The sequence below is a fragment of the Dasypus novemcinctus genome, chromosome 1, assembly GCF_030445035.2.
Source record: "Dasypus novemcinctus isolate mDasNov1 chromosome 1, mDasNov1.1.hap2, whole genome shotgun sequence".
NCBI lineage: Eukaryota > Metazoa > Chordata > Mammalia > Cingulata > Dasypodidae > Dasypus > Dasypus novemcinctus.
Genome location: NC_080673.1, coordinates 93,382,770 through 93,395,907, shown reverse-complemented (window position 1 = coordinate 93,395,907; position 13,138 = coordinate 93,382,770).

The following is a 13,138-nucleotide window of genomic DNA, read 5'->3' as shown; positions in this document are numbered from 1 at the left end:
AAATAAGGAAATAGAGGACTTAAACAATCATATACACCAATTAGAACTAACAGACACCTTTAGAATACTTCTCCTAACAGCAGCAGAGTACACATTTTTCTCATATGCACACAGAATGTTCTCTAAGATAGATCATATGCTAGGTCACATTATACCTCTCACTAATTTTAAAATGTTGAAATTGTACAAAATATCTTCTATAATCACAGTGGACTGAAGCTAGAAATAAATAACAGGGAGAATAATAATTCAAAAATATGTGGAAATTAAACAACAAAGAAGAAATCACAAGAAAAATTAAGAAAGAACATGAGACAATTGGGGGGAAAAGCACAAAACACAAAACTTATGGGAAGCAGCAAAGATAGTAATCAGAGGGAAATTTTATGTATTCGGGCATACTTTGTTTTATTGCACTTCACTTTATTGTGCTTTGAAGATACTGCACATTTTTTCAAATTGAAGTTTTGTGGCAACTGCATATCAAGCAAGTCTATCAGCACCATTTTTCCAACAGCATGTTCTCACCTTATTTATCTTTGTCACATTTAAGTTAAGGTATGTACATTGTTTTTGTTTTTTTTTAGACAATGCTATGGTACACGCAATGGACTACAGTATATTGTAAACAACTTCTATTTGTACTGGGAAATAAATACATTTGTGTGACATTATTTTGATATTCACTTTATTGCAGTGGTCTGGAACTTAACTTGCAATATCTCTGACATAGACCCATACACACTTACATTAAAAAAGAAGATCTTTTATCAATAAACTAACCTCAAACTTGGAGGAACTACAAAAAGAAGAGCAAACTAAACCAATGTACAGCAGGAAGGAAATAGTAAACATTATAGGGAAGATACATGATATAGAGAATAGAAAAACTAGTAAATTTTACTAACCATTCCAAGAGGAATTACTACTAATCCTGTTAAAATTCTTCCAGATGATTGATGAGGAGGGAACACTTCCTAACTAATTCCATAAGGCCAGATCACCTAACATTGAAGGTAAATAGAAATATCACAAGAAAAGAAAATTACAGATCAATATTCCTTATGAATAGAGATGCAAAAATCCTCAACTAAATATTGCAAATCAAATTTGACAGCACACTAAAAGAAAAATACACCAGGACCAAGTGGGATTTCTCCCAGCAATGCAGGAATAGTTCAACATGAGAAAATCAATGCAATAAAGCACATTAATGAGATGAAGGAAAATAATACATAATCATCTCAATTATGTAAAAATGCATTTGAGGTGAAAATGCCAAATGATAGGGTAGGAAGTTTTACAGACCACTCCCTCCACTAGAAAAATGAATAAGCTGTAAAAAGGAATTCGAATTGATAAGTGGTAACCCTACAACCAGATTGGACATTTAGAAGAACCACAGAGTGTCAGATAATGGGAAAGGTTACTAAGAGTTCAGCTTTTGTAAGTGAAAGCACAAACCATCTACCAATCCCCATTTCTTGGTCCTACAGCAGCAGCTGTGGAAATATGTATGGTTACTGGGATTGGTCAGTTGAGGTTAGAGTGGACAAAACCTGTGCCCCATGGACATGAAAGTCCATATCATCTGGGGGAATCTCTGAAGACTCAGTGTGGATACTGGTTATGGATTTATCCTTCTGGGCAGCCTTGGCTTCCAACCTCCCACCAGCAACTACCAAGATGTAAAAAGCCAGTTTATCTTTTAGGTTAGTTTTTTAAAAATTTGGTGTGTGTATCTTTCTTTGCCCGGGAGATCCCAGAGGACCAGCACAGATGCTGGTCTCAATTTCAACCTCGGTTCAGCCCTATCAGCAGCAGCAGCTTCTGGCCTCCCACCAGCATCCACCAGACATAAAAGTCAAGTCACTTATTTCTTGTTGCTTTACTTTTTCTTTCAGTATGAGTTTCTTGATCTGGCAGATCCCTGAAGGCTCAGCACAAATACTAGCCTTGGTTTGCCTTTTGGGAAGCAGCAACTTCTGGCCTCACAACAGCATCAACTAGAAGGTAAAGAATCAGTGAACCTTTTCTTCATTGGTTTTATTCCTTTTGTGAGTGGGTGCTTTTTGGTCTGGCATATCCCTAAGGAACCAGTGCAGATTTGAGCTTAGGATTTGACCCCCTTGTCAGTGACCTCTGGCCTCATACATTTATCTACTGGTACGAAAAGAGCCAGTGCTTCTTATTTTTGGTTAGGTATCTTCTTTTTCTTTCTTGTGTTTTTGATCTGGTGGATCCCTGGAAGAACAGTCAGATGTGAGCATTGTTTTTGGTGCTCTTCGTAGCAGAGATTTCAAGCCTATCATCTTCATCTACCAGGATGTAGAGCCAGTCTTCTTTTGTTTTTCTTTGGTTTAGTTGGCTTCCTTTCTACTTTTTTATGGTATGATGGATACTTGAAGGACCAGTGAACACTCTAGTCTCAGTATTGATTGCCTCAAGAGAAGCAGATACTGGAATCCCACCAGGGGTCTTGGAGAGACAGAACACATTTTTTTAGAGGTTACGCAAGGGTTCAGCAACATGAGCTCCCATTTACCAAGACTGACTGGCTAGAGCCACTGCTGAGTGCTCAATCTGCCAGCAGCAGACCAACACTCAGTCCCTGTTTTAGTTTGCTAAAGGCTGCCAAGGCAATATACCAGAAATGGGTTGATTCTTACAATGGTGATTTATAAATTTATAAGTTAACAGTTTTGAAGTCACGAATGTGTCCAAATCAAGGCATCATCAGATATTTTCTGTCTAATCTGTAGCTGTGGTTGATAATGCAAGTGCAACTTCTACTCATCTCTCCCTTCTCCTATGGGCCTTGTTGCCTTCCGCTTCTGGCTTCAATGGCTTCCTCTCAGCTTATGAGCTTCATTGATTTCACCTTCTAGCTCCCATGCCCTTCTTTCTGTTTCTGAGAGTTTCCTTTCTGTTTGTACACCTCTGAAGATTCTATTTTATAAATGACTCCAGTAAAAGGATTAAGACCCACCCTGGGTTGCACAATCTAATCAAAGGTTCTTACTAAAGTAATATAATCAAAAGGTCCCAGCTATAATAGATTTACAAGCATTGGAATGGATGAACTCTAAGGACCTGAACTTCTGGGGTCCATCCAGCTTCAAACTGTCACATTCCCCAATATGGCACCATTTGCCAAGGTAATCAGCCTGCTACCTGATGACAGGTTGATTACATTGGACCAGTTTCTTCATAGAATGGTCAGTGTTTTGTTCTAACTTTAATAATCTTGTACTCTGGATATACGCTTACCATCTCTGCGTGCAATACTTCTGCCAAAACTACCACCCATGGACACACATGCCCTATCTACCACCAAAGGTACTCCACACAGCATTGCTTCTGATCAAGGCAACCACTTCATAGCAAATAACATGCAGAAATGGGGACATATTCATGGAATTCACTGGTCTCACTATGTTCTCCATCATTCTGAAGCAGCTAGATTGATATAACAATAGAACAGTGGGATGGCATTTTGAAGACCCAATGATGGTGCCAACTGGGTGGCAATACCTTGCAGGGCTGGGGCAATGTTTTCAGGAGGTCATTTATACTCTAAGTCAACATCCACTCAATGGTGCTACTTCTCCCATGACCAGAATTCATGGTTCCAGTAATCATGGCATAGAAAAGGGAGCATCACCACTCATTATTACCCATAGTTATTCACTAAAAGGATTTGTTTCCTGTTTCTGCTACTTTAAGCCCTGCTGGTCTATAGGTCTTAGTTCCAAAGGGAGGAATGCTTCCATCAGCAGACATAACAATGATTCCATTGAACTGAAAGTTAAGAGTGGTCATTTTGGGATCCCCATGCCTCTGAATAAGCAAATAAGGGAATTACTTTGCTGAATGGAGTGATCGACTCTGACTATCAAGGGGAGATAGGACTGCAGCTACACAATGGAAATAAAGAAGAGTTTGCCTAGAATACAGGAAATCCCCTAGAGTGTCTCTTAGTATTGCCATGCCCTGTGATTAGTGTTAATGGCAAACTGCAACAACCAATTCAAACAGGATTACCAATAGCCCAAAAACTTCAGGAAGAAGGTTTGGGTCATCCCACTAAGCAAAGAACCAAGGCCAGCTGAGGTGTTTGCTGAAAGTGAAGGGAATATGGTATAGGTAGTGGAGGAAGGTAGTTGTAAATATGAGCTACAAAACATGAACTGTTACAAAAATGAGGGAAATATATATATTTATATATAGGTATATATAAAATATTTTTGTTTTCTTCCTACCTTATTCCCTTATCATATGATATAAGTTGTATTAGCTTCATTTCATAGAATTTAAATTATAGGATATCTATTATTGGTTTGTTTTAGAAATTAAATATGGTTTAAGGAGATGTATATGGCTGCCTATTTGACATGGGGTGGACTGTGATGGTTAAGTTCATGTGTCAACTTGCCAGATAATGGTGTCCAATTGTTTGGTCAAGCAAGCACTGGACTGATTGTTACTGTGAGGATATTGTGTAGACTTAAATCTTCAGTGAGTTGATTGCTTCTATGGCTGGTTACATCTACAATAATGGAAGCAATTTCCTTAAACAAAGAGAGAAATTTCATTCAATTAGTTGAAGGCTATAAAAGGAGTAGTGATGATTTCAGCAGTAAGAAGAGAAAATTTTCATCTCTACTTCAACCAGCCTGATTCTTTTGGCAAATTCAGCAAAGACCTTTATCAGAGTTCCTAATTTTCAGCACACCTTACAGAATTTGGACGTACATTCCCACACTGACATGAGGCAATTCTTATAAAAATCTCATAATATTTACAGATATCTCCTGTCAGTTCTATTTCCCTAAATACCCCCTGACTAATGCAGTATTTATTTTTCTTTTTTAATTTTTCTCTTTTTCTTTCTTATTATGTTCTTCTTTTTTCTTTCTTGTTTCTTATTCTTGTTCTGGTGGACAAACCAGATTTCTAGTTACCACAACATAATAGAATGTCCAATTCTCAAAAAAAAAAAAAAAAAGATTACAAAACTTACAAGGAGAGAGGATATTATGGCCCAATTACAGGAAAAAAGTAATTTGATGGAAACTATTCCAGAGGAAGCTCAGTCTCTGGAATTACTATTCAAATATCTTCAAATATCTTATATCAGCTCTTTTAAATAAGAATTAGAGGAAACAATGGACAAAGAACTAAAGGAAATGAAGGAAACAACATAAGAACTAAATGAGAATTTCAATAATGAGATAAAAATAATAAAGAATAACCAAAAGGAAATTCTGAAGAAGAAAAGTACACCAATTGCAATGAACAAAAATCAACAGAGGGTCTCAACTACAGAAGAAAACATCAATAGGCTTGAAGATAAGACAATTGAAATTGTTCAGTCTGAAGACCAGAAAGAAAAAAGAATTTAAGAAAAGAACAGCGTTTGAGTAATCTTTGGATGCAAAACAATGAAAACATCAAAAGATTACTACAAGGAGAAGAGAGAGGTAAAGGGGCAGGAAACTTGTTTAAAGAAGGAATGATTGAAAACCTCCCAAACCTGATGAAAGATATAAATATACAAAGCCGAGAAGCTCAGGAAAAGGCAAGCAGGAGGAAACCAAAGTATCAACACCAAGACATATTATAACCAAACTACTGAATGCCCATGACAAAGACAGAATTTTGAAAACATCAGGAGAAACAACACATCATGCCCAAAGGATCTTTAATAAGAATAATGCCCAATCTCATTAAAAAACAGTGAACCCACTAGGCAGAGGGAAGACATAGTTAAAGTGCTGAAAGTAAAAAAATGTTATCCAAAAATAATATGTTAAGCAAGAATGTCTTTCAAAAATTAGGGAGAAATTTAAAATTTCTAAATAAATAAAAGCTAAGGGAGTTTGCTATCACTAGAATTGTTATATAAGAAATATTAAAGGGAGCACTTCATTTTGAAAGGAAAGGACTCTGCACAATAATGCTAACCTGCATGAAGAAATAAAGATCTATGATATAGATAACTATATGGGCAGATATAAATGACAGTGTTGTTGTATTTTTCATTTGTAATGCTGTATTTTATTTCTTATGTGACTTAAAATTCAAATGCATAGAAAATAAAACAAACTGTTGTTACTGGGCACACAATGTATAAAGATGTAATTTGTGACAAGAACAAAATAAAGAAAGAGATGGATTAACACAGGAACAGGGTATATGTAGTCAATTGATGTTAAGTTAGTATCAACACAAACTGAATAGTAAAAGATATAGGACACTAAATGTAATCTGTAACTTAACCATAAAGAAGAGAACATAAAAAATTACAGAAAAGGAAATGAGAAGCAATTCAAGATGCCTCATTAGGAAACATCATCTCAAAAAAAGGAAGAGTAATGAAGGAATAGAGGGACACTAAAATGATATAAGATTACAAAGAAACTAAACAAAATAGTAGAAGTAAGTCTTGCCTTATCAGTCCTATCAGTAATTTCCTTGCGTGTAAATGTGCTAAACTCTTCAATCCAAAAGCAGATGCCAGCAACAGGGATAAAGAAGCATCAAACAGCAATATGCTGTTTCAAAAGACTTGTTAGATTCAAAGACACAAACAGGTTTATGGCACTTTGCGAATATTTTATGAATCCAAAAAAGAGGAAGGTTATGTTTGTAAACCAATCTATTCCTCTGGGTGTGATAACCCTTTGATTGAATTTAATTCAGTTGACAGGCCTTTGATTAGATTACCTGTTAAGATTACTTGGGACTTTTGATTTGATTACAACAGTGGGCATGACTCAGGTTAAGTCCCTGCCCTTTGCTGAGTCTAATATAATTGGACACTCCCACAGGCAGACACAGGAAGAGAGAGCTTTGTCATTTTTGATCCTTTTTTGTGACAGAAAGGAGAAGGCTCAAACAGCTGAGGCTCTGGGATGGGCCATTTTGCCTGATAACTTCCAGCTGACCTAGTGAAAAGAGCAGGACAGTGGAGACTGATAAAGGAAGACCTAGGAGAAAAGTCCTATGCCAGCCTGCAAATGAAATTGGGAAGAAGTAGAGCAGCTGAGCCTGAGAAAGGAAACACAGAAGGAAATGTCAAAACCTCACAGAGATCACTCGCCATCTTGTTTCAACACATGGCAGCTGACTTTGGTGAGAAAGCACCTCTTTTGGTACCTAGAGTTGGACTTTCCATGACCTTAAGACTGTAAACTTTCACCCCAAATAAATACTTATAAAAGATACTTATTTTGGTACTTTCATTGGCACCCCTTTGGCAGCTTAATACAAGATTGATACTGAAAGTTTGAAAAAGAACATTCCATGCAAATATTAATCAAAAGAAAGCTGGCATAGCTATACTAATGCTATGCACATAGACTTTAAATGTAAAACCATAAAAAAAGCCAGCAAGGGTATAATACATTGGTGAAATAGTCAATTTAACGAGAGGATATAACAGTTTTAAGCATATAGGTGCCTAAAAACAGGGCCTCAAAATATATGAAGCCAACACTGAGAGAATTGAAAGGAGAAATAGATAGTTCTACAATTATAGTTTTTAGATTGCAAATACACTATTCTCAATACTGTATAAAACATTTAGACAGAAGACCAACAAAGAAATAGAGGACCTGAAAAATACTATGAACCAACTAGGTCTAACAGACATATATAGAATACTTTTTCTAACAGCAGCAGAATACACATTTTTTTAAGTCTGTATGAATCATTCCCCAAGATAGACCAAATATTAGGTTACAAGAGAAATATCAATGAGTTAAAAAAATATTGGAAGCATGCAAACTAAATTCTCCAAGAACAATGGAATGAAGACAGAAATCTATTTAAAAAATAAATAAAACTGAAAATTTAAATATATGTAGAAATTAAACAGCACACTCTTAAACAACCAACGGGCTAAAAGCAAATTACAAGGGAAATGAGAAAACACTAAAAGATGAATGAACAGGAAGACTCAACATATGAAAATTTCTGCAATACAGTGAAAGCAGTTTTGCACTGAGAGAGACTATACTGAAAAAAGAAGGAGGGTTACAAAATGATAACCTAACTTCACATCTTGAGGAACTAGAAAAAGGGAAGCAAAGTAAACCCTAAGTACACCCCCAAAAGAGAAAAGATATAATTAACCTGAAATGTAAATGGAGATATCCCTACTGATATTACAGAAATTAAAAAATGATTATAGGTGAGTAAAATGAAAAATAGTATACCAAAAGAATAGATAATTTAGATGAAATGGGAACATTCCTAGAAATATGCAGATTTTTTCCATCAACAAGACATAGACCTTGAATAAAAGGTCAAATCAGACCAGCAGAATATCTCAGCCTACATGTAATATCATGTGTTAAAAACTGCTTTTTGACTTTGGATAAAAGGGGGAAATGGAAAGGACAAATGAGTTTATATGGCTATGAGTCTCCAAAAAAGAGTCAGGTGGTCATCAGAGGGGTAATGCTAATGCAGGCCTCAGCAGGGTACCAGAGATAGCCAAAGTAGATAGAAACCCAGGCACTGGTTCTCCTAAGGGCTATGGAGACCCAGAGGTTCTATGGTCATGGCAGATGGCTCTAGAATTCAGGGCCATGTCAGTTGGCCCTACTTTGGAATTTGTGTTCCTGAGTGTGATAAAGTTGGACTCAGATATGACTTTTCTACACATGACTCTTCTGTTACTTTTACCGGACCTGTTGTTGGCATTTGGGTTAGTGTATACTTAGGAGACCTGAATCTCTGGACTGTCAACATGACAGCCAGACCCCGGGCCTCAGCAGACTTGCAACTCCTACCCTCTGGTTTATTGGACTTACCCTGGCCAGCTCACAAGCAGGTGAAGAAGGTCAACCACCACATCAGGGAGCCAAGAGTGCCTACAGCTGCAAGCAGTGCATCCATCATCCATGTGGAATCTAAGCCCCTTATTGATGTAGAGGGGAACTGGACATAAGCATCCCAGGGTCCACAGGATGGAGGAATAGAGTACAGATTAGAGTGGACTTACTGGTGTTCTGCTGGGGAACTATTGTGATTAGTAAGGGAAGAAATCGTAGTAGTGATGTGTAGAAGGTAGTCACCATAGCTGCTGATGTTAGGGAGATGGAAGAAGAGATATGGTGTGGGGGCATTTTTAGGATTTGGAGTTGTCCTGGGTGGTGCTGCAGGGAAGGATGCTGGACATTGTTTGTCCTGCTGTGGCCCGCTGGGTGGACTGGGGGAGAGTGTGGACTACAATGTGGACCACTGTCCATGTGGTGCAGCAGTGCTCCAGAATGTATTTGCCAGGTGCAGTGGATGTGCTGTGATGATGGAAGAGGTTGTTGATGTGGGAGGGGTGAGGTAGGTGAGGTGGGGGTATACGGGGACCTCATATTTTTTTAATGTAACATTTAAAAGAAAATAAAGGAAAAAAAGAATGAAAAAAATCATGCAAAGTATATTCTCATACTACAAAGGAAATAACCTAGAAATATATAATGAAAAGTTATCTGAAAAATCCCCAGTATCTAGATATTCAACAATAGACTTCTAAAACCCTTTTTCAGAGGAAGTCACAAGGGTAATTAGAACTATATTGAAATAATGAAAAATTTTAAACACACATCAATATTCATGTGATGGTGATAAAACAGAGTTTAGAAAGTATTTTAGAGCATTAAATGCTTATGTTAAGGAATAGAATGAATGAATATGAATTATCTAAGTTTCCATCTTTAAAATTTTCTAAAAGAAGGACAAATACATTCAACATAAGCAAAAGGAATTAATAATGAGCAGAAATCAGTGAAATTAAAAAATATACACTGGACAAAAATGAATGAAAATAAAAGGTATTCTTTGAGGAGATCAACAAAATTGATAAAGTGAGGCTGTATATATCCTATAATAATTAAAATATAGGAAGGAATATAAAGAACAAACTTATAACAAAAAATTTATAATAGATGAAATATAGGGATAAATATTTTTAAAATATGGCAATATTTGAACACTGAAAACTATCTGACACCGATGAGAAAAATTTAAAAAGACCAAAGTACATTCAAAGATATATGATGTTCAAGGAACAGAAGACTAAATATTATGAAGATGTCACTTCTCCCCAAGTTGATCTATGAATTCAATGTAATCACAATCAAAATCATACTTCTTTTTATTTTGTTGAAATTGACAAACTGATTCTATGTTTTACTAGGAAAATTGAAGGACCCAAAAAACACAAAACAATTTTGAAAAACAGAAATAATATAAGAATATTTATAGTATCTGATTTCAAGTATTGTCACAGAATGACATAGCCAACATGTGTGCAAAGATAAAACATGTAGATCAATGGAAAAGAAGAGGTAGTACAGAAATACACCTGCACCCATGTAGTTAGTTGATTTTCAACAAATATGTCAAGGTAATTCAATGGGAAGAGGAAAATGTTTTCAATAAATGATACTAGAGATGTGGGAATTCCATGTACAAAGAGAAAGAAACTTGACTCATCTCATATAACACATAAGAACTAACATAACTCCATTGATAGATATAAATAGGAAACATACTTGTAATACTTTTGGGGGGGAAAAAAACAAAGGAAAAAATATCAGTGCCCTTGGAATAGGCAAAAGTTTCTCAGCACATGAAAGTACAAACCATATTGAAAAAAACTGATAAAATTGATCAAAACTCAAAACTTCTGCTCTTTGGAAGATATTTTGGAGAGAAAAATACTGGGAGAAAATATTTGGCAATCACCTATGATATAAATGTTCAGTATCCAGAATCAAGGGGCAGTTGATAATAGAGAGATGATAGATAGAAGATAGATAGATAGATAAAGATAGACAATCTTACAATGCAGTAATATATACAATCACCTCGACAAATGATTCGAGCATACACTTGACCAATGACCTGATTTGGATAGCAATTAAGCATGAAAGAAGATGCTCAACTTCATTATTCACTGGGGAAATTCAAATGTAAACCACAATAAGATAACACTACACATGAACTAGAATGTCTAAAATTATAAAACCTTACAATACAGGAGGGAATAATATGAAACTACTGAAATTCTTGTACATTATTTTTAGGAATTCAAATGTTAGAGCCATACTAGAAAACAACATGGTAGTTTCTTATAAAGTTAAACATACACTTACTATATGAAGGATAACTCCCCTATTAGGTATTTATTCAAGAAATTTAAAACAATGCCTACAAAAAGACCTGTATACTAATATTTGTAATTGCTTTGTTTAAAACAGTTATAAACTGGAAGCAATCCAAATGTCCAAAAACTGGTGAATGTTCAAACAATTTTTGATACAATCATACAATGGAATATCGCTAAGTAATAAAATGGAATAAATATGCAACAATGTGGCTGAACTTAAAAGCATTTTACCAATTGAAAGAAGCCAGAGACAAAATACTGTAAATTTTTCTGCCCTTTTGCTCCAGGAAATTGCAAAACTTTATGTAAATGAATCAGACCTGAAGTTTCCAGGGGCTGGGAGTGGAAAAAACAGATTATCAAAAATGATGTAAGGAAATTTTTGTGGTGATGGAAATATGCTATATCTTGTTTGGGAGATGGTAAACCAACAAATGTGGCATTTGTAAATAAAGTTTCAATAAATTTGGCTTCTAGATGGACTTTAACATTCTTAATTAAAAAGGAAAACATTTATGAGTTGGAGGTAGGGAAAAATATTTAAGATGCAAAATGATGAATTATTAAAGGAAAAAAGTGAATGCATTTGAATACAATAAAATTCGAAATTTCAATATGCCACAGTCACCAGAAGCTTGTTAAAATATAAGCCACCTATTGGGAAAATATATTTGTGGCATATACAAGTGATAAGAGATTATTATCAAAAATATAGATATTCATAAAAATCATAGGAAAAAGACAGATGTCTGAATAGAAAATGGATGTACATCACAGAATAAAAAATATAAGTAGTCAATAAGTACATTTAAACATATTCAATCTAATTAAAAATCCAGGAAATGCAATTTAACTTATATTGATATAATATCCAAAAGATTGAGAAAGACTGAAGGTCTGACAATATAAAATATCAAAATATTGACAAAGTAACAGTCACTTTTGTATACTGCCAGTAAGAAAATAAATTGATAGAACAATGTAGCGGTACTTAGTGAAGTTGAATACACAACTGCAACTCAGCAATTCTACCGCAAGGTGAAATACACACTTGTGAAATTCTTGCATAAATGTGTCAGGATATACACACTGGAATATTCATAGAAGTACATCTTAATATGAAATAATTTCAAAAAGAGTAAGAGAGTATAAATAGATTATGAAACACTTAATGAAATATCATACATTGCAGTGAAAATAAGTAAACTATAGCTACAAATAGCTACAACATGGATATATCTCAGAACCTTAATATTGAACAAAAAGTGCCACTTATAAAATAAATACCAGATGGTTCCTTTTTAATTTTTATTTTTTAAATAATCTTTTTATTTTAAAAGAGTTTGAAATCTACAGAAAATTTGTGAAGCTAGTACAGAGAGCTACTCTATAACTCCACACCCAGTTTCCTCAACTATAAATACATTAATATGGTGCATTAGCTACAATTAATGAATAAATATTAACACATTATTAACTAACTTCCATACTTTTTTAGATTTCCTTAGTTTTTGCCTAATGCCCTTTTTCTATTTCAGAATACCATCCAGGAGAGCACATTACATATGGTTCTCATATCTCCTTAAACTATTCTTTTGTGCAACAACTTCTCAGTCTTTCCTTGTTTTGATGACCTAGACAGTTTTCAAGATTACTTGTCTGGTATTGTATATAATTCCCATCTATTAGAATTTGTCTGATCCATTACTCATGATTAGACTGGAGTTATCCATTTGGGTAAGAAGGACCAGAGAGGTAATATGTCATTTGCATTATATCAAACCAAAAGTACATACAATCAACATGGCTGATTATTGTTGATGCTAACTTTGATCACCTGGTTGAGGGAATATTGTTAAGATTCTCCACAAAAAGTTTTTCCCCTCTCTTTTCATACTGTACTCTTTAAAAGGATGTTACTTTGTGCAGCCTAGACCTAAGGAATGGAGAGTAATATGC